Source organism: Condylura cristata, unplaced genomic scaffold (genome assembly GCF_000260355.1).
Source record: "Condylura cristata isolate star-nosed mole 26May11 unplaced genomic scaffold, ConCri1.0 scaffold00006, whole genome shotgun sequence".
NCBI classification, from domain to species: Eukaryota; Metazoa; Chordata; class Mammalia; order Eulipotyphla; family Talpidae; genus Condylura; species Condylura cristata.
The window spans coordinates 19,042,409-19,053,093 of NW_004567107.1; positions in this window are offsets into that span (position 1 = coordinate 19,042,409).

Genomic DNA, 10,685 nt, shown 5'->3' on the forward strand with positions numbered 1-10,685 from the left:
AAAAAAAAATCAGGCAAATAAAATGCAAAGACCAGTTCCCTCCCGTCCCCCGAGAACAAAAGGGCTGGCTTGGACATAGGAGCTATCTACCAGAAGTTTGTCTGCAAACCCCACTTAGGTGGGGTAGAAACATTTATTTTCCATTTCTAGACCATTGGCAATTTTGTTTACTCAAGCTTAATTGTTCCCGGATATGAGAGGGCACAAAAGGTAAACTGTATGTTTGATTTTAATGACTCTTTTGGCCTTGACTTGACATCCTGGACATCCTTGCTGAAAAAATGACCAGTACACACACGTGCATTGCGTGTGGGGGAGGGTGTGTTTCTGAAGAAATCCAGGGGAGGTGAGATGCAGATGAAACTCAACTGCGCTGCCCACACTCTCTAAATGAGTGGACACGGCGCTCATTCATCACTACACCACCTGCGGGGGAGTGGGCAGCGGGCACCACTTGCTATTTGTCCAAGCAGAGCTGAGAGTAGCTGAGCCCTCAGCAGCAGGACACAGTCCCCCCACAGAGATGCCTGTGTTCTCGCCTCTCCTTCTGGCTCACCCCTCAGCCCCCTGCAATCCCACCTCCACCGCCACAGCTTCTCCAGAGCTGCTCTGGCCAGCGGCTGTGGCACATTGAAGGTGCCCGTTCCCCGGCTGCCCAAAGACAGAACAGTTTTAACTGCCAGGAATGGGGAAGAACTTTCAGAAGTGCATGAAATCAGCTGTGTAAATTGTGAAATAACTGCTGTGTGAGAACATCAGATCCTGCAGCCAAGGTCCCCTCCAGGCGGGGAGGCCGCGTCCACCCTCCCACCCACTGGCATTTCCATCCTGTCTCTGAACTGTGGGCACCCAGAGCTGTCCACCCTGGCCGGATGTCTCACCTGGGGTCCTTGCTGCCCTACCTGGCTCAGGTGCCCCCAGCTCGCCCTCACCCCGCCTCCCTCTCTGGCCCTGTCTTCTCTCTCGTCTGGGATTTGTTTTTGTTTTGCTCCATTATTTTCTTGTTCAGGCTTTTCTGTTTCAGTCATCTATTTAACATTTGATATAAGCCTGGCCTGGGGGAGGAGTGAGGAGCAAATGCCAGCCATATCAGAATCACTGAGCAAGGGGAACCATTTTGAACAAGCTTATCCAATGTTGCTGCAATAGTTCATAAAAGACACCTCCGTCTTCGTACAAATCATGGAAGGTAAAATTTGGCAAAATCTCCCAGGATGGGAAGACACATGAATGATGGCGTGACTTTAGCTGCATCACAACCCAGAGCTAGCAGTCTGTTTTTGTTATTGTTTTTGTTTTCTATGGGGTATGTTTACCCAAGCAGTCGAGTCACTGTGTTTCAGGTTGAGAAACACCTTCTCGATAACCTCATCCACCCCACGCTCCACTCTCCTTCTCCGGTGCACTCCCCACCCGACACCTCCGCAGGAGCCCCTGCTCCAATGTGGCCTGCCCCTGGCTGTGTCCACTTGAAAGCCTCAAGCCTGACAAGGTGAACCACCAGTTCACCATCCTCTCCACACCAGCCCCCGGTCGCGGTGAGTGACACCATAGGGCGCCACCAGGGAGCTCTTACCGGTGCTCCTCCTGGGTCACAGTGACTCCTGGAACATCCTAGAGTCCCACCCCACCCCCCATCTGTCTCCCATACTACAGGAACATGGCCCACCTTCAGCAGTTCGTATACTCCCTTCCTTGACATAATCTGGTGGCCTCTTGCTATTTACGAAGTTCAGCGTCCTTAGATGCATCCTCCCTTCTTCCCTGTTTTGCTGCTCACCTGCTTCAAATCCTACTTCCCAGCTCCCACATTCCCTCAGTCCGCCTCACTCCTTGCACTTGTGGCCTTTATGCACACAGCTTTCTCTGCCTAGGATTCCTGCAGCCCACGTGGGGCTAGGGTGAACTCCCAGCTGAGTATCATTCTCCTGTGAAGCCTTTCCAAACTCCTCCAGGTAAAAACAGTTGACCCCTTTACTATTTCCCTGGTGCACTGGCTACCAGCTTTGTTACAATCTTATCCGTTTGTAAATTGAAGTGTCTGATTATTGTCTCTCCTCTCCCCATGTCCGCTGAGTACAGAGGCTGAAACAACACATATGGCTCTTTCCCCAGAATCTAACTCAGAACCCAGTCCAGAGTAGGTAATGAGTGAGTGCTGACCCCATCATGACTGTTCTTTCAAGCCTTCTGGGACATGGTAAGATCATACAGGGTAGCAAAGGAGTGGAATATTTTTGCAGCTTTGCATCAGCTTTTTAATGCTACATAACAAATTATGTAAATGTAGTCTTTTTAAAAACCATCGTTTGGGGTCCTCCCTGGTGGTGCAACAGATTAAAGCATAGCACTATGAAGCTATAGCAGCCACTGCAGCACGAGTTCAATCCCCAGCCAGGGAGCTGACCCACATGGCATGGCAGACCTCTACTGACCTGCTCACTGCTCCCCTCAGCAGTGTACCTTGTCGATCTGCCTGTTCTGTTCCACACTCTATCTCTGGTGAATCCTCTCACCCCACCCCACCTCCGCACCTCTGATCTGTTCCCCAGTTCTGTATACATTAATAAATAAATCTTTTTTTTAAAAAGCCATCATCATTCATGATGTCTCTGTAGGTAATGAATTTGAAGAAGGTGTTTATATCCTTCTTCATAATGTGTGAGCCCTTAACCGGAAGACTCGGAGGCCAGGGTCTGGAATTTTCTGAAGTTGCTACTCTCAGCTGGGGCTTTCAACCACTGACTTCACCTAGCCTTAGTTTCCACATCACAGGGTGTATGGATTGCAAGGACAGTATCCTGAACGTGAGAAAGCACAGGTGGAAACCATCCTGCCTTTTCTGACCTTGCTTTGGGGGTCTTGCAGTATCACTTCTGCCAAGGCAAAGATAAAGGCCCATGCAGGGAGACACAGAGCCCACTTATAAACAGAGTGTTGATACCACATTGTAGTAAGAACTTGTGAGATGGCAAAGACATTGGTGTGGCCATATTTGGAAAATATCTGGCAAGATCAAGGAACACCACCCACTGAGATTGTGTGGGCACTAACCTTAATCTCATGAGGCATTGAGAGCACATTACACAAAGAGCCCAAGATCGCTGCCCAGCTCTGTCATCAACATTTGTGTCCTGAATCTCAGACAGGAGTTTTCCATCCAATTAATAACAGCTTCAAATCCTCCAGAACATAGAACTGTGGTTGGGAGCCTGAGGGGAATGATGTAGGATCCATTTATTGAATTTACTCACAGAAGACTAACTTCTCTCTACAGACCCGATGGATGAGGAAATGCAATCCCTGCCTTCCAGAAGCAACCATACAGAAAACCACTTCTTCCGGCTACATGGCTCCATATTCCTTGAACCAAGTTACTGTGTTTCCACTTTCTTCCCCCCTGGAGACAGAACTGTGGTTTCATGGACAAAGTGGACACAGCGGATGCCCAGTCAGGCCTGAGTCCAGACTTCCAAGCTGAACTCTGTTGTACAAGAAAGACTTCAATAACCAATATAAAAGTCAAGTGAACAAAATAGTGCAAACAACTTGAATAGTGCAAATAACTGAGTATTTATGTGAGAAAATTATAATCCAAGGGCCAAATCTTGCCAGCAGCCTATTTTTTTCTAAGTAAAGTTGAATTGGAACATAGCCATGGAGAGAGATTCTCTGGCTACTTTTACATGGCTGGATTGAATAGTTGAAACAGAGACCATCTGATCGTGCAAAGCCTAAAATATTTACTGTCATGCTGGGCTCTTTCTGGCCTTGTCGTGCCCTGGCCCACGCGTACCTTGCCCTTTGCAGAAAGAGTTTAGTGACCTTGCTGTGGGGACAAGACCAAGCCTACATACTTGCTTGTACACACAGAGCAGCTGCCACTTGTCCTGTGTCACCTCTGTGCCAGCCTCTGTCAAGAATCCTTGCGTGCATTATCTTAAAACTGTACATCGAAACAGGGAACTATTATTAGAGAAAACCAAAACTTTCAGAAGTAAAAGACTTGCAGAAAGCCACCACTAGTAAGTGGTGAGATTCAAACCCAGGCCTGCATGAGTCCTGAGGCTGTGCTCTTGTCTGTGAAAGGACAGGGAATCAAATCTGCCACTTTCAGGCTATTTCTTGGGTGAGAAACAAGTGCTGTTCTTGTTGGAGTCTAGAAGTTGCTGTACATGATTATCAGCCTAAGGAATCTGCACTCAAGCAGAACCACTTTTCTCCAACAATCGCTTGCAGCGGAGATGATTCATCACCCAGCAAGGCAGTGATCACAGAGATTGCCCCTTGCAGCCTTGGGGATGAATGGTGAAAGATGGGCCACCAGTGCCCACAGCGTGCCTTTCCTACCAGCTGAAACCAGGGACTTGGCACTGCGGATACAACACCTCCCTCTGAGTGCCTCAGCTTGGAGGGGTAGGTCAGGGCACGTGGAAGAGCCCAGTATGACAGGTAGCTTTCATCTGGACAGGGGCCACTGCTTCAGCGAAACTCCTATTAGTTCTTGGCAAATTTTGTGTGTCTCCAGGAGGGAGTTATGGCCTTGAGTGTAAGTCTGTGCTCTCCAGCTCCCATGCCTAGCTAGCATCAGCCTTCTTCCAACAGGAGGGGAAAATGCTGGTGGGCACAAGACACCCAGGACCATAAGGAATCTGTTCAGACATCCTGAGAACTCACCTATCATATTCTATTGGCACTGGGCTCCATGTCTGAGTTCTACTAAGAAAAAAAGAAAAGAAAAGCATTGCCACAGGACACTAAGGTGCATTTTGGTTGTAACTGGTTTTGTTTTGTTTTTTGGTTTTTGGTTTTTTTTTTTTTGCCATCCCTCTCATTCACTACACAGATAATTCTTGAGTTCTATTGCCTAGAGCTGCGTATCAGTTCTAGGCATGGAGGATAAATAATGAGAGAAAACTCCTTGCCCTCAATAATAACCATTCAGTGTTTACTGCATGCAAGACACTTATCTAAAACCTGTGCAGGTCATAATATATTTTAAACTAGAGCAACACGATGAAGCTAGTATCCATTTCACACAAGAGTAAACAGAGGCACAGGATGTTCATTCAGCAAGTATATTACACATGTGTGCAACATACACAGTTGAATTGCTATGCTAATACAACTGGCCTGGATACAGTGGGAACATCCTTAAACCATACACATTTGCATTCATTTCTGCTCACTGTACCAACCCTGCTAAGAAGGTCTGAGACGGTGACATCTCAGAGCAATGTAGGGGATTCGGATGAAGTCACGCACCCGAGTGGCCTGTCCAGCCAGTGATTTCCACAGGAAGGCTGGTATTAAAAGATGCTGAGCTTCCTTTCAGTTCTGGAAGCCAAGGGATCAGTTCCAGTGTGCCTTCCTCTCTTACCCAGGCCATGTCCTCCCGTTGGGAGATTTCCTGTCACTCCCAGGTACCTTCCAGAAGAACTAAAGTCACCTCACCAGTGCAAAGTAAACTCAAGAGCCCCCACCACTCCCAGCAGAAGGTAAAGAGGCTGAGAACCAGTTGCCTGGTTTCAGGGGGGTTGGCTTTGCTTTAGCCATCGGGACAGAAGTGCCCCAACCATGTCAATTCAATGGGAAGTCTGCAAGCTCCCCAGGGAAGTTGACCAAGGCAAAGCAAAGCCCGGAGCATGTTTGCCTCCTGAATGGCTCCAAGGGCCTCTGGCTTGGCCTGACCCACAAGAGGAACTGCTCCCTCCTCCTGTCCCAGCCTCCATAGGGAGACATTCCAGAGAGCAAAGAGGTAAAAACCATGGGGGGGGGGGGGGAGATGGGATGAGGATAATTGGCCCCACGGGACGAGTACCTGAAAAGCAGCAGGTCCATCTGCCCATGCTATTTGTAAATGTATTCTGGAAGCTCCTGAGAGTTTCTGGACTCAGTAAAGTGGGTCTTCTGGGGGGACTCAGAACTACCTCTCAATACCAGCTTCCACAAGGGTTTTTAATGGCCTGGGTTAAGCATGGTCATCCCTTTAGGGCAAAAATGATGATTATGCCACATGCCAGCTGAGGCATTTCAAGAGTTGAGGGGGTACCCCAATGCAAGATTCACTGTACTCCCTGTGCAGAGCAGCGTGGAGGCAATCACTTGTCCCATCATTGACTCATTCAATCCACAAAGTTCCAGGCATCATCCCTTGTTGCTGGGGAGACCAGAAAGAATAAGGCTGGTGCCTGCTCAGCTCTGTGGGACTGACAAACAAATACACAGTGAGCCCCAATGTGATGCTGATATAAGCTAAGACCCAGGGCTGAGCAGGCGAGAGAAATACTAACACTGATGGAACCAGGAACAGGAGAATAAAGCTATCAGTGTTACGAAGCATGAGTCTAAGCCTCGTGGCATTCAAGTTATTTCTTTATGCCTGTTCCTCGTTGGTAAAATGGGGACGAGTTATTTCCTTGAAAGTGTGTTATGAGGGTCCTATATTAATATACAGAAAGTACTTGGCCACTTGAGTATCATCTGAGAATTGTTATTTTTAAATGTTCACAATGCAATAAACCAGAGACATCCTTCAGAGGAGGGGGAGGGTGAGGGGTGAGAGGAGGGAGGGAGGCTCACAGGGGACTGTGGTGGTGGTGCACAGGTGAACTGGGGGGGGGGGGATCTCTATGGGGACTATACCTGGGGGGAAGGAGGAAGTGAACATTGTTTAAAAATGAACAATGAGGGTGGCAAAACAGGTTAAAGCACAGCACTATGAAGCTATTGCAGCCACTGCAGCACAAGTTCAATCCCCAGCCGGGGTAGGGGTTGACCCACATGGTGTCACAGACCTCTCCTGATGTGCCTGGTGCTCCCCTCAGCAGTGTAATTTATCACTTTGCCTGTTCAGCTCCCCAGTCTGTCTCTGGTGAATCTTCTCACTGCCCCTATACCGCTGGCCTGTACCCCAGTTTTGTATGCATAAATAAATAATCTTTTTAAAAATTAACAATGATGTAAAATACATAAAAATAAATAAATTTAATTAAAAATAATTAAATGTGGCCCTCCCTGGTGGCACAGCGGGTTAAAGGACAGCACTGTGAAGCTAAAGCCACTTCAGCATGAGTTTGATCCCTGCCTGCCCCAGAGGTGACCACATGGCGCGGCAGACCTCTCCTGACCCGCCCGCTGCTCCCCTCAGCAGTGTACTTCGTCGATCTGCCTGTTCTGCTCCCCACTCTCTCTGGTGAAGACTCTAACTGCCCCTGCACCTCTGGCCTGTACCCCAGTTCTGTATGCATAAATAAATGAATCTTTTTTTAAATAATAATAATTAAAAAGTGTGTGAATTATGGACAAAATATGTAATTGTTCACAATGCAGTAAGTCCAGTTTTAAGTGTAGTACATGAATCGGCAACCTACACAGTAGGCCCTCTCCTTGACCTGCCTTCACAGGCGTGTGAGGAGGCACCCAGGGGGGCAGGGTGGTGGCTGCAGAGCTGACAAGTCCTAGGACTTGACCCCAGGCAGTCAGCTCTGAGTCTAATCTCATTTTGTCTCAGGATCCTGCCATGCTGAACAAGCACAGAGTGGGGACAGGTGAGTGCAAAGTCGTTTCAGGAAATGTAATCATGAAACTTGTCTTTGTGACACTAGGTACGTGTAAGGAGCAAGGGAATGCGCTGGCAATGTGCCATCTGTCACAGGGCTCAAGGGCAGTAGTCTGAGACCTGTAATCCGCACTGCACCACTTGTAAGCCATATCACCTCAAGTGAGTTGCTCAGCATCTCCTGCTCATTTTTCTCATGCTAAAGAGGGATAACTGTGTCTTTCTTGAAAGCCAATTGTGCAGAGGAACTCACAAATGTAAAGCACTTCGAACAAGATCTGCTACATAAAAAGTAGACAGAAATGGGGCTCCCTGCAATGGGTTAAGCAGAGCGCTGTGAAGCTGTCCACAGACACTGCAACCTGAGTTCCATCCCTGGCCAGGGAGTGACCCACATGGCGCAGCAGACCTCTCCTGTCTTACCCGCTGCTCCCCTCAGCAGTTATACTTCAGTCAGTCGGCCTAATCTGCTCCCCACTCTGTTGCTGGTGAACCATCCTACACCCACACCTCTGGCCTGTACCTCAGTTCCTGTATGCATAAATACATCTTAAAAAAAAAAAAAGTATGCAGTAAGTGGTTATTTCTTCCTAGATTCACCCACTCCAGCTGCCTCTTATCCCTCCAACTTTACTTCTTTTGCCCTCCTGCCCCCCCCCCATTACAACCTATACCCTCCTGACACTCTTTGTATGGAACACTGGTGCTTAGTTACACTTTTCACTTAATTTGTTCACCAGAGATTCTCTTTATTTCCCTCATGATCTGGGACCTGTTTCACCATTTTCTTTGCAGGTTCCACTTCCTCTGTCTACTGCCTATCCTTAAATTTTGATGTGTTATATGTTCCACAACTGCTCCCCCTCTTCCCACTACATACTCCCCCAGGTAATCTCTACACCCATCTACTGACAACTCCCAAATCTAAGTCCAGAACAGACCCCTCTTGAGAGTACTTGACCTCAAATTTCCATCTACCACCTCCACTTAGATGTCCCCATGCTACCTCCCAAATTGGAACCATCCTTTTCATCCCCCAAACCTGTTCTTCCTCTTGACATCCCAACCTCAGCAATTGGCACCACCACTCACCCAGTTGCCCAAGCTAGAAACTGGGAGTTGTTCTAGAACTGTCTTGCCACTCCACCTCCACATCTAATTAGTCACCATGTCTTGTTGATTTCACCCTCCCCTGCAAGGCAGCCCTACAGTCCCTGCCTAGTCCAGACTTTGTCTTGGCTCTGGGCATTGAGGTATGACTTCCCAACAAAAGCTCTTCCTCACCATCTTTGCCCTCCTCCAATCTAACCTCTACATCAGAAGTTTACAACGTCTGTTGTACAGGATCAGACAGTTGTTGCAACCATCCATCTTTGTCACACTGTGACGCTCTGCCACTGAAGTGCAAAAGCAGCCCTAGACAGCGCATAAATGGATGGTGTGGCTGCATTCCAATAACACTATCTAGTAGGATTAAGGGCCCATGTCACTCCTTCATGGACGTTATCAAGATAAACTCTAAGACCAAAAATGAATTGATAGATTCCTTTATGATTTTATTTTTCTCTTTCTCCTCTCCCTCCTCCTCCTCCTCCTGCCCACTCATCACATGCTTCCACATGTCAACTCTTCCCAACTGCTAAGATCCTAGAGGATTTTTTTTCCATCTCTGGGCTTATACAGATGCTGGAGCTTCTCCCTCAAATGTTCTTCAGTCTCATTTAGCATTTCTCATTTAGTTTTCATCCCTCTTGGTTTACGTTAAGTCTCATTTCCTCTTTGAAGCCTCCCATATCAAGGAGGAGTAAGTACTTCTAGTGGAAAGAATATTATACAATTTAATTTGTTTATAAAAACTATATCTCATTGATCTCACCTTTCTTGATGGCTAAAAAGAACATTCCTTTTCATATTGCATAGGAGGAAACCAAGGTACAGGAATTATATGCTACAAACTCAATGTCACAAAATGGCTATCAAAACCTGAATACACATAAAATATTTTCTCATTTCACTTTGAAAGTCAAAAATAAAAAGATATTTTTCCAATATCAACCCATTTTATAGCACAGAAATAATATTCTCTTTCTCTTTTCCTCAACAGGAAAAAAGAAAAGCAGGACCCTGAATAGATCATGTAGGAAAAATTGATGTAGTCTTTATCTTTTCTCTTGTTTTCACATCTTCTGGGAAAGTTGGTGAATACACCCCAGAGGGTCCAACTGTCACTGCAACCCCAACACTCTGATGATAATTTTTGGAATTCCCCAACAAGTTGGATGAGCTCTTGTCTGTTGCTGGCTCACTTTTCTAGTTCCTTTTGTTAGCACCCTTCACAGAGCAAGTCATTCCACAAACAAATTAATTTTCCTGCCTAATCAGATGTGCTCACAACACAATGGACAATGAAGTTCATAGTTTCCATGGTGATCTGTTCCCATGTCAAATGCATTACATGATGAAAGTGTACACTGCGATTGTGGTAAGGGTAATGCTTGATGTTAAATGTCGAAAAAGGGAAACACAATATTCAAATTCACCTTTTATTTCTGAAGAAAAGCCCCAGCATCGTCCTTGATTCCTACTTAGCCATAGGGTAATTTCCTTTTTTTAAGTTTTCAAGGTGTGCTGAGTTCACAGGAAGGAAGTCAACATCTCATCTTCAGGCATTGGGTCCTCAAATCTAAGCCTCAACAGATTTGCGAAGACTGACCATGACCTCCTGAGGCCTATGATTTTTACCCCAAGCTCTGCAGAATTCCAGAATTCCCAGAGACCTTTCAGAGTTCCATAAACAATGAAGTATTCTCCACTAATTGCTCAAGGTTTACATCATGTCCTCTTGATTTCTATAGTGAGTGTCAGATAAGACATGTTTAAAAAAAAAAGTTCTACTGCTTATTGGGGAATTTTTTAAATAGAAACCATTACATTCAGCTTGACAGGTTAAATTAATGGATCTAGAACATCTAGGGCTAACATGGACTCGATTTATAGATCACTAGTTTTGTCCAGAATATATTTTAGATGAAGATTAAAATCAGGTAATATTTGCAAGATATTTGAGCAAGAGAGCTGCTTTAGCTCTTCATGTGCCACATGCCATGGGCTCCTGAGCACTTTC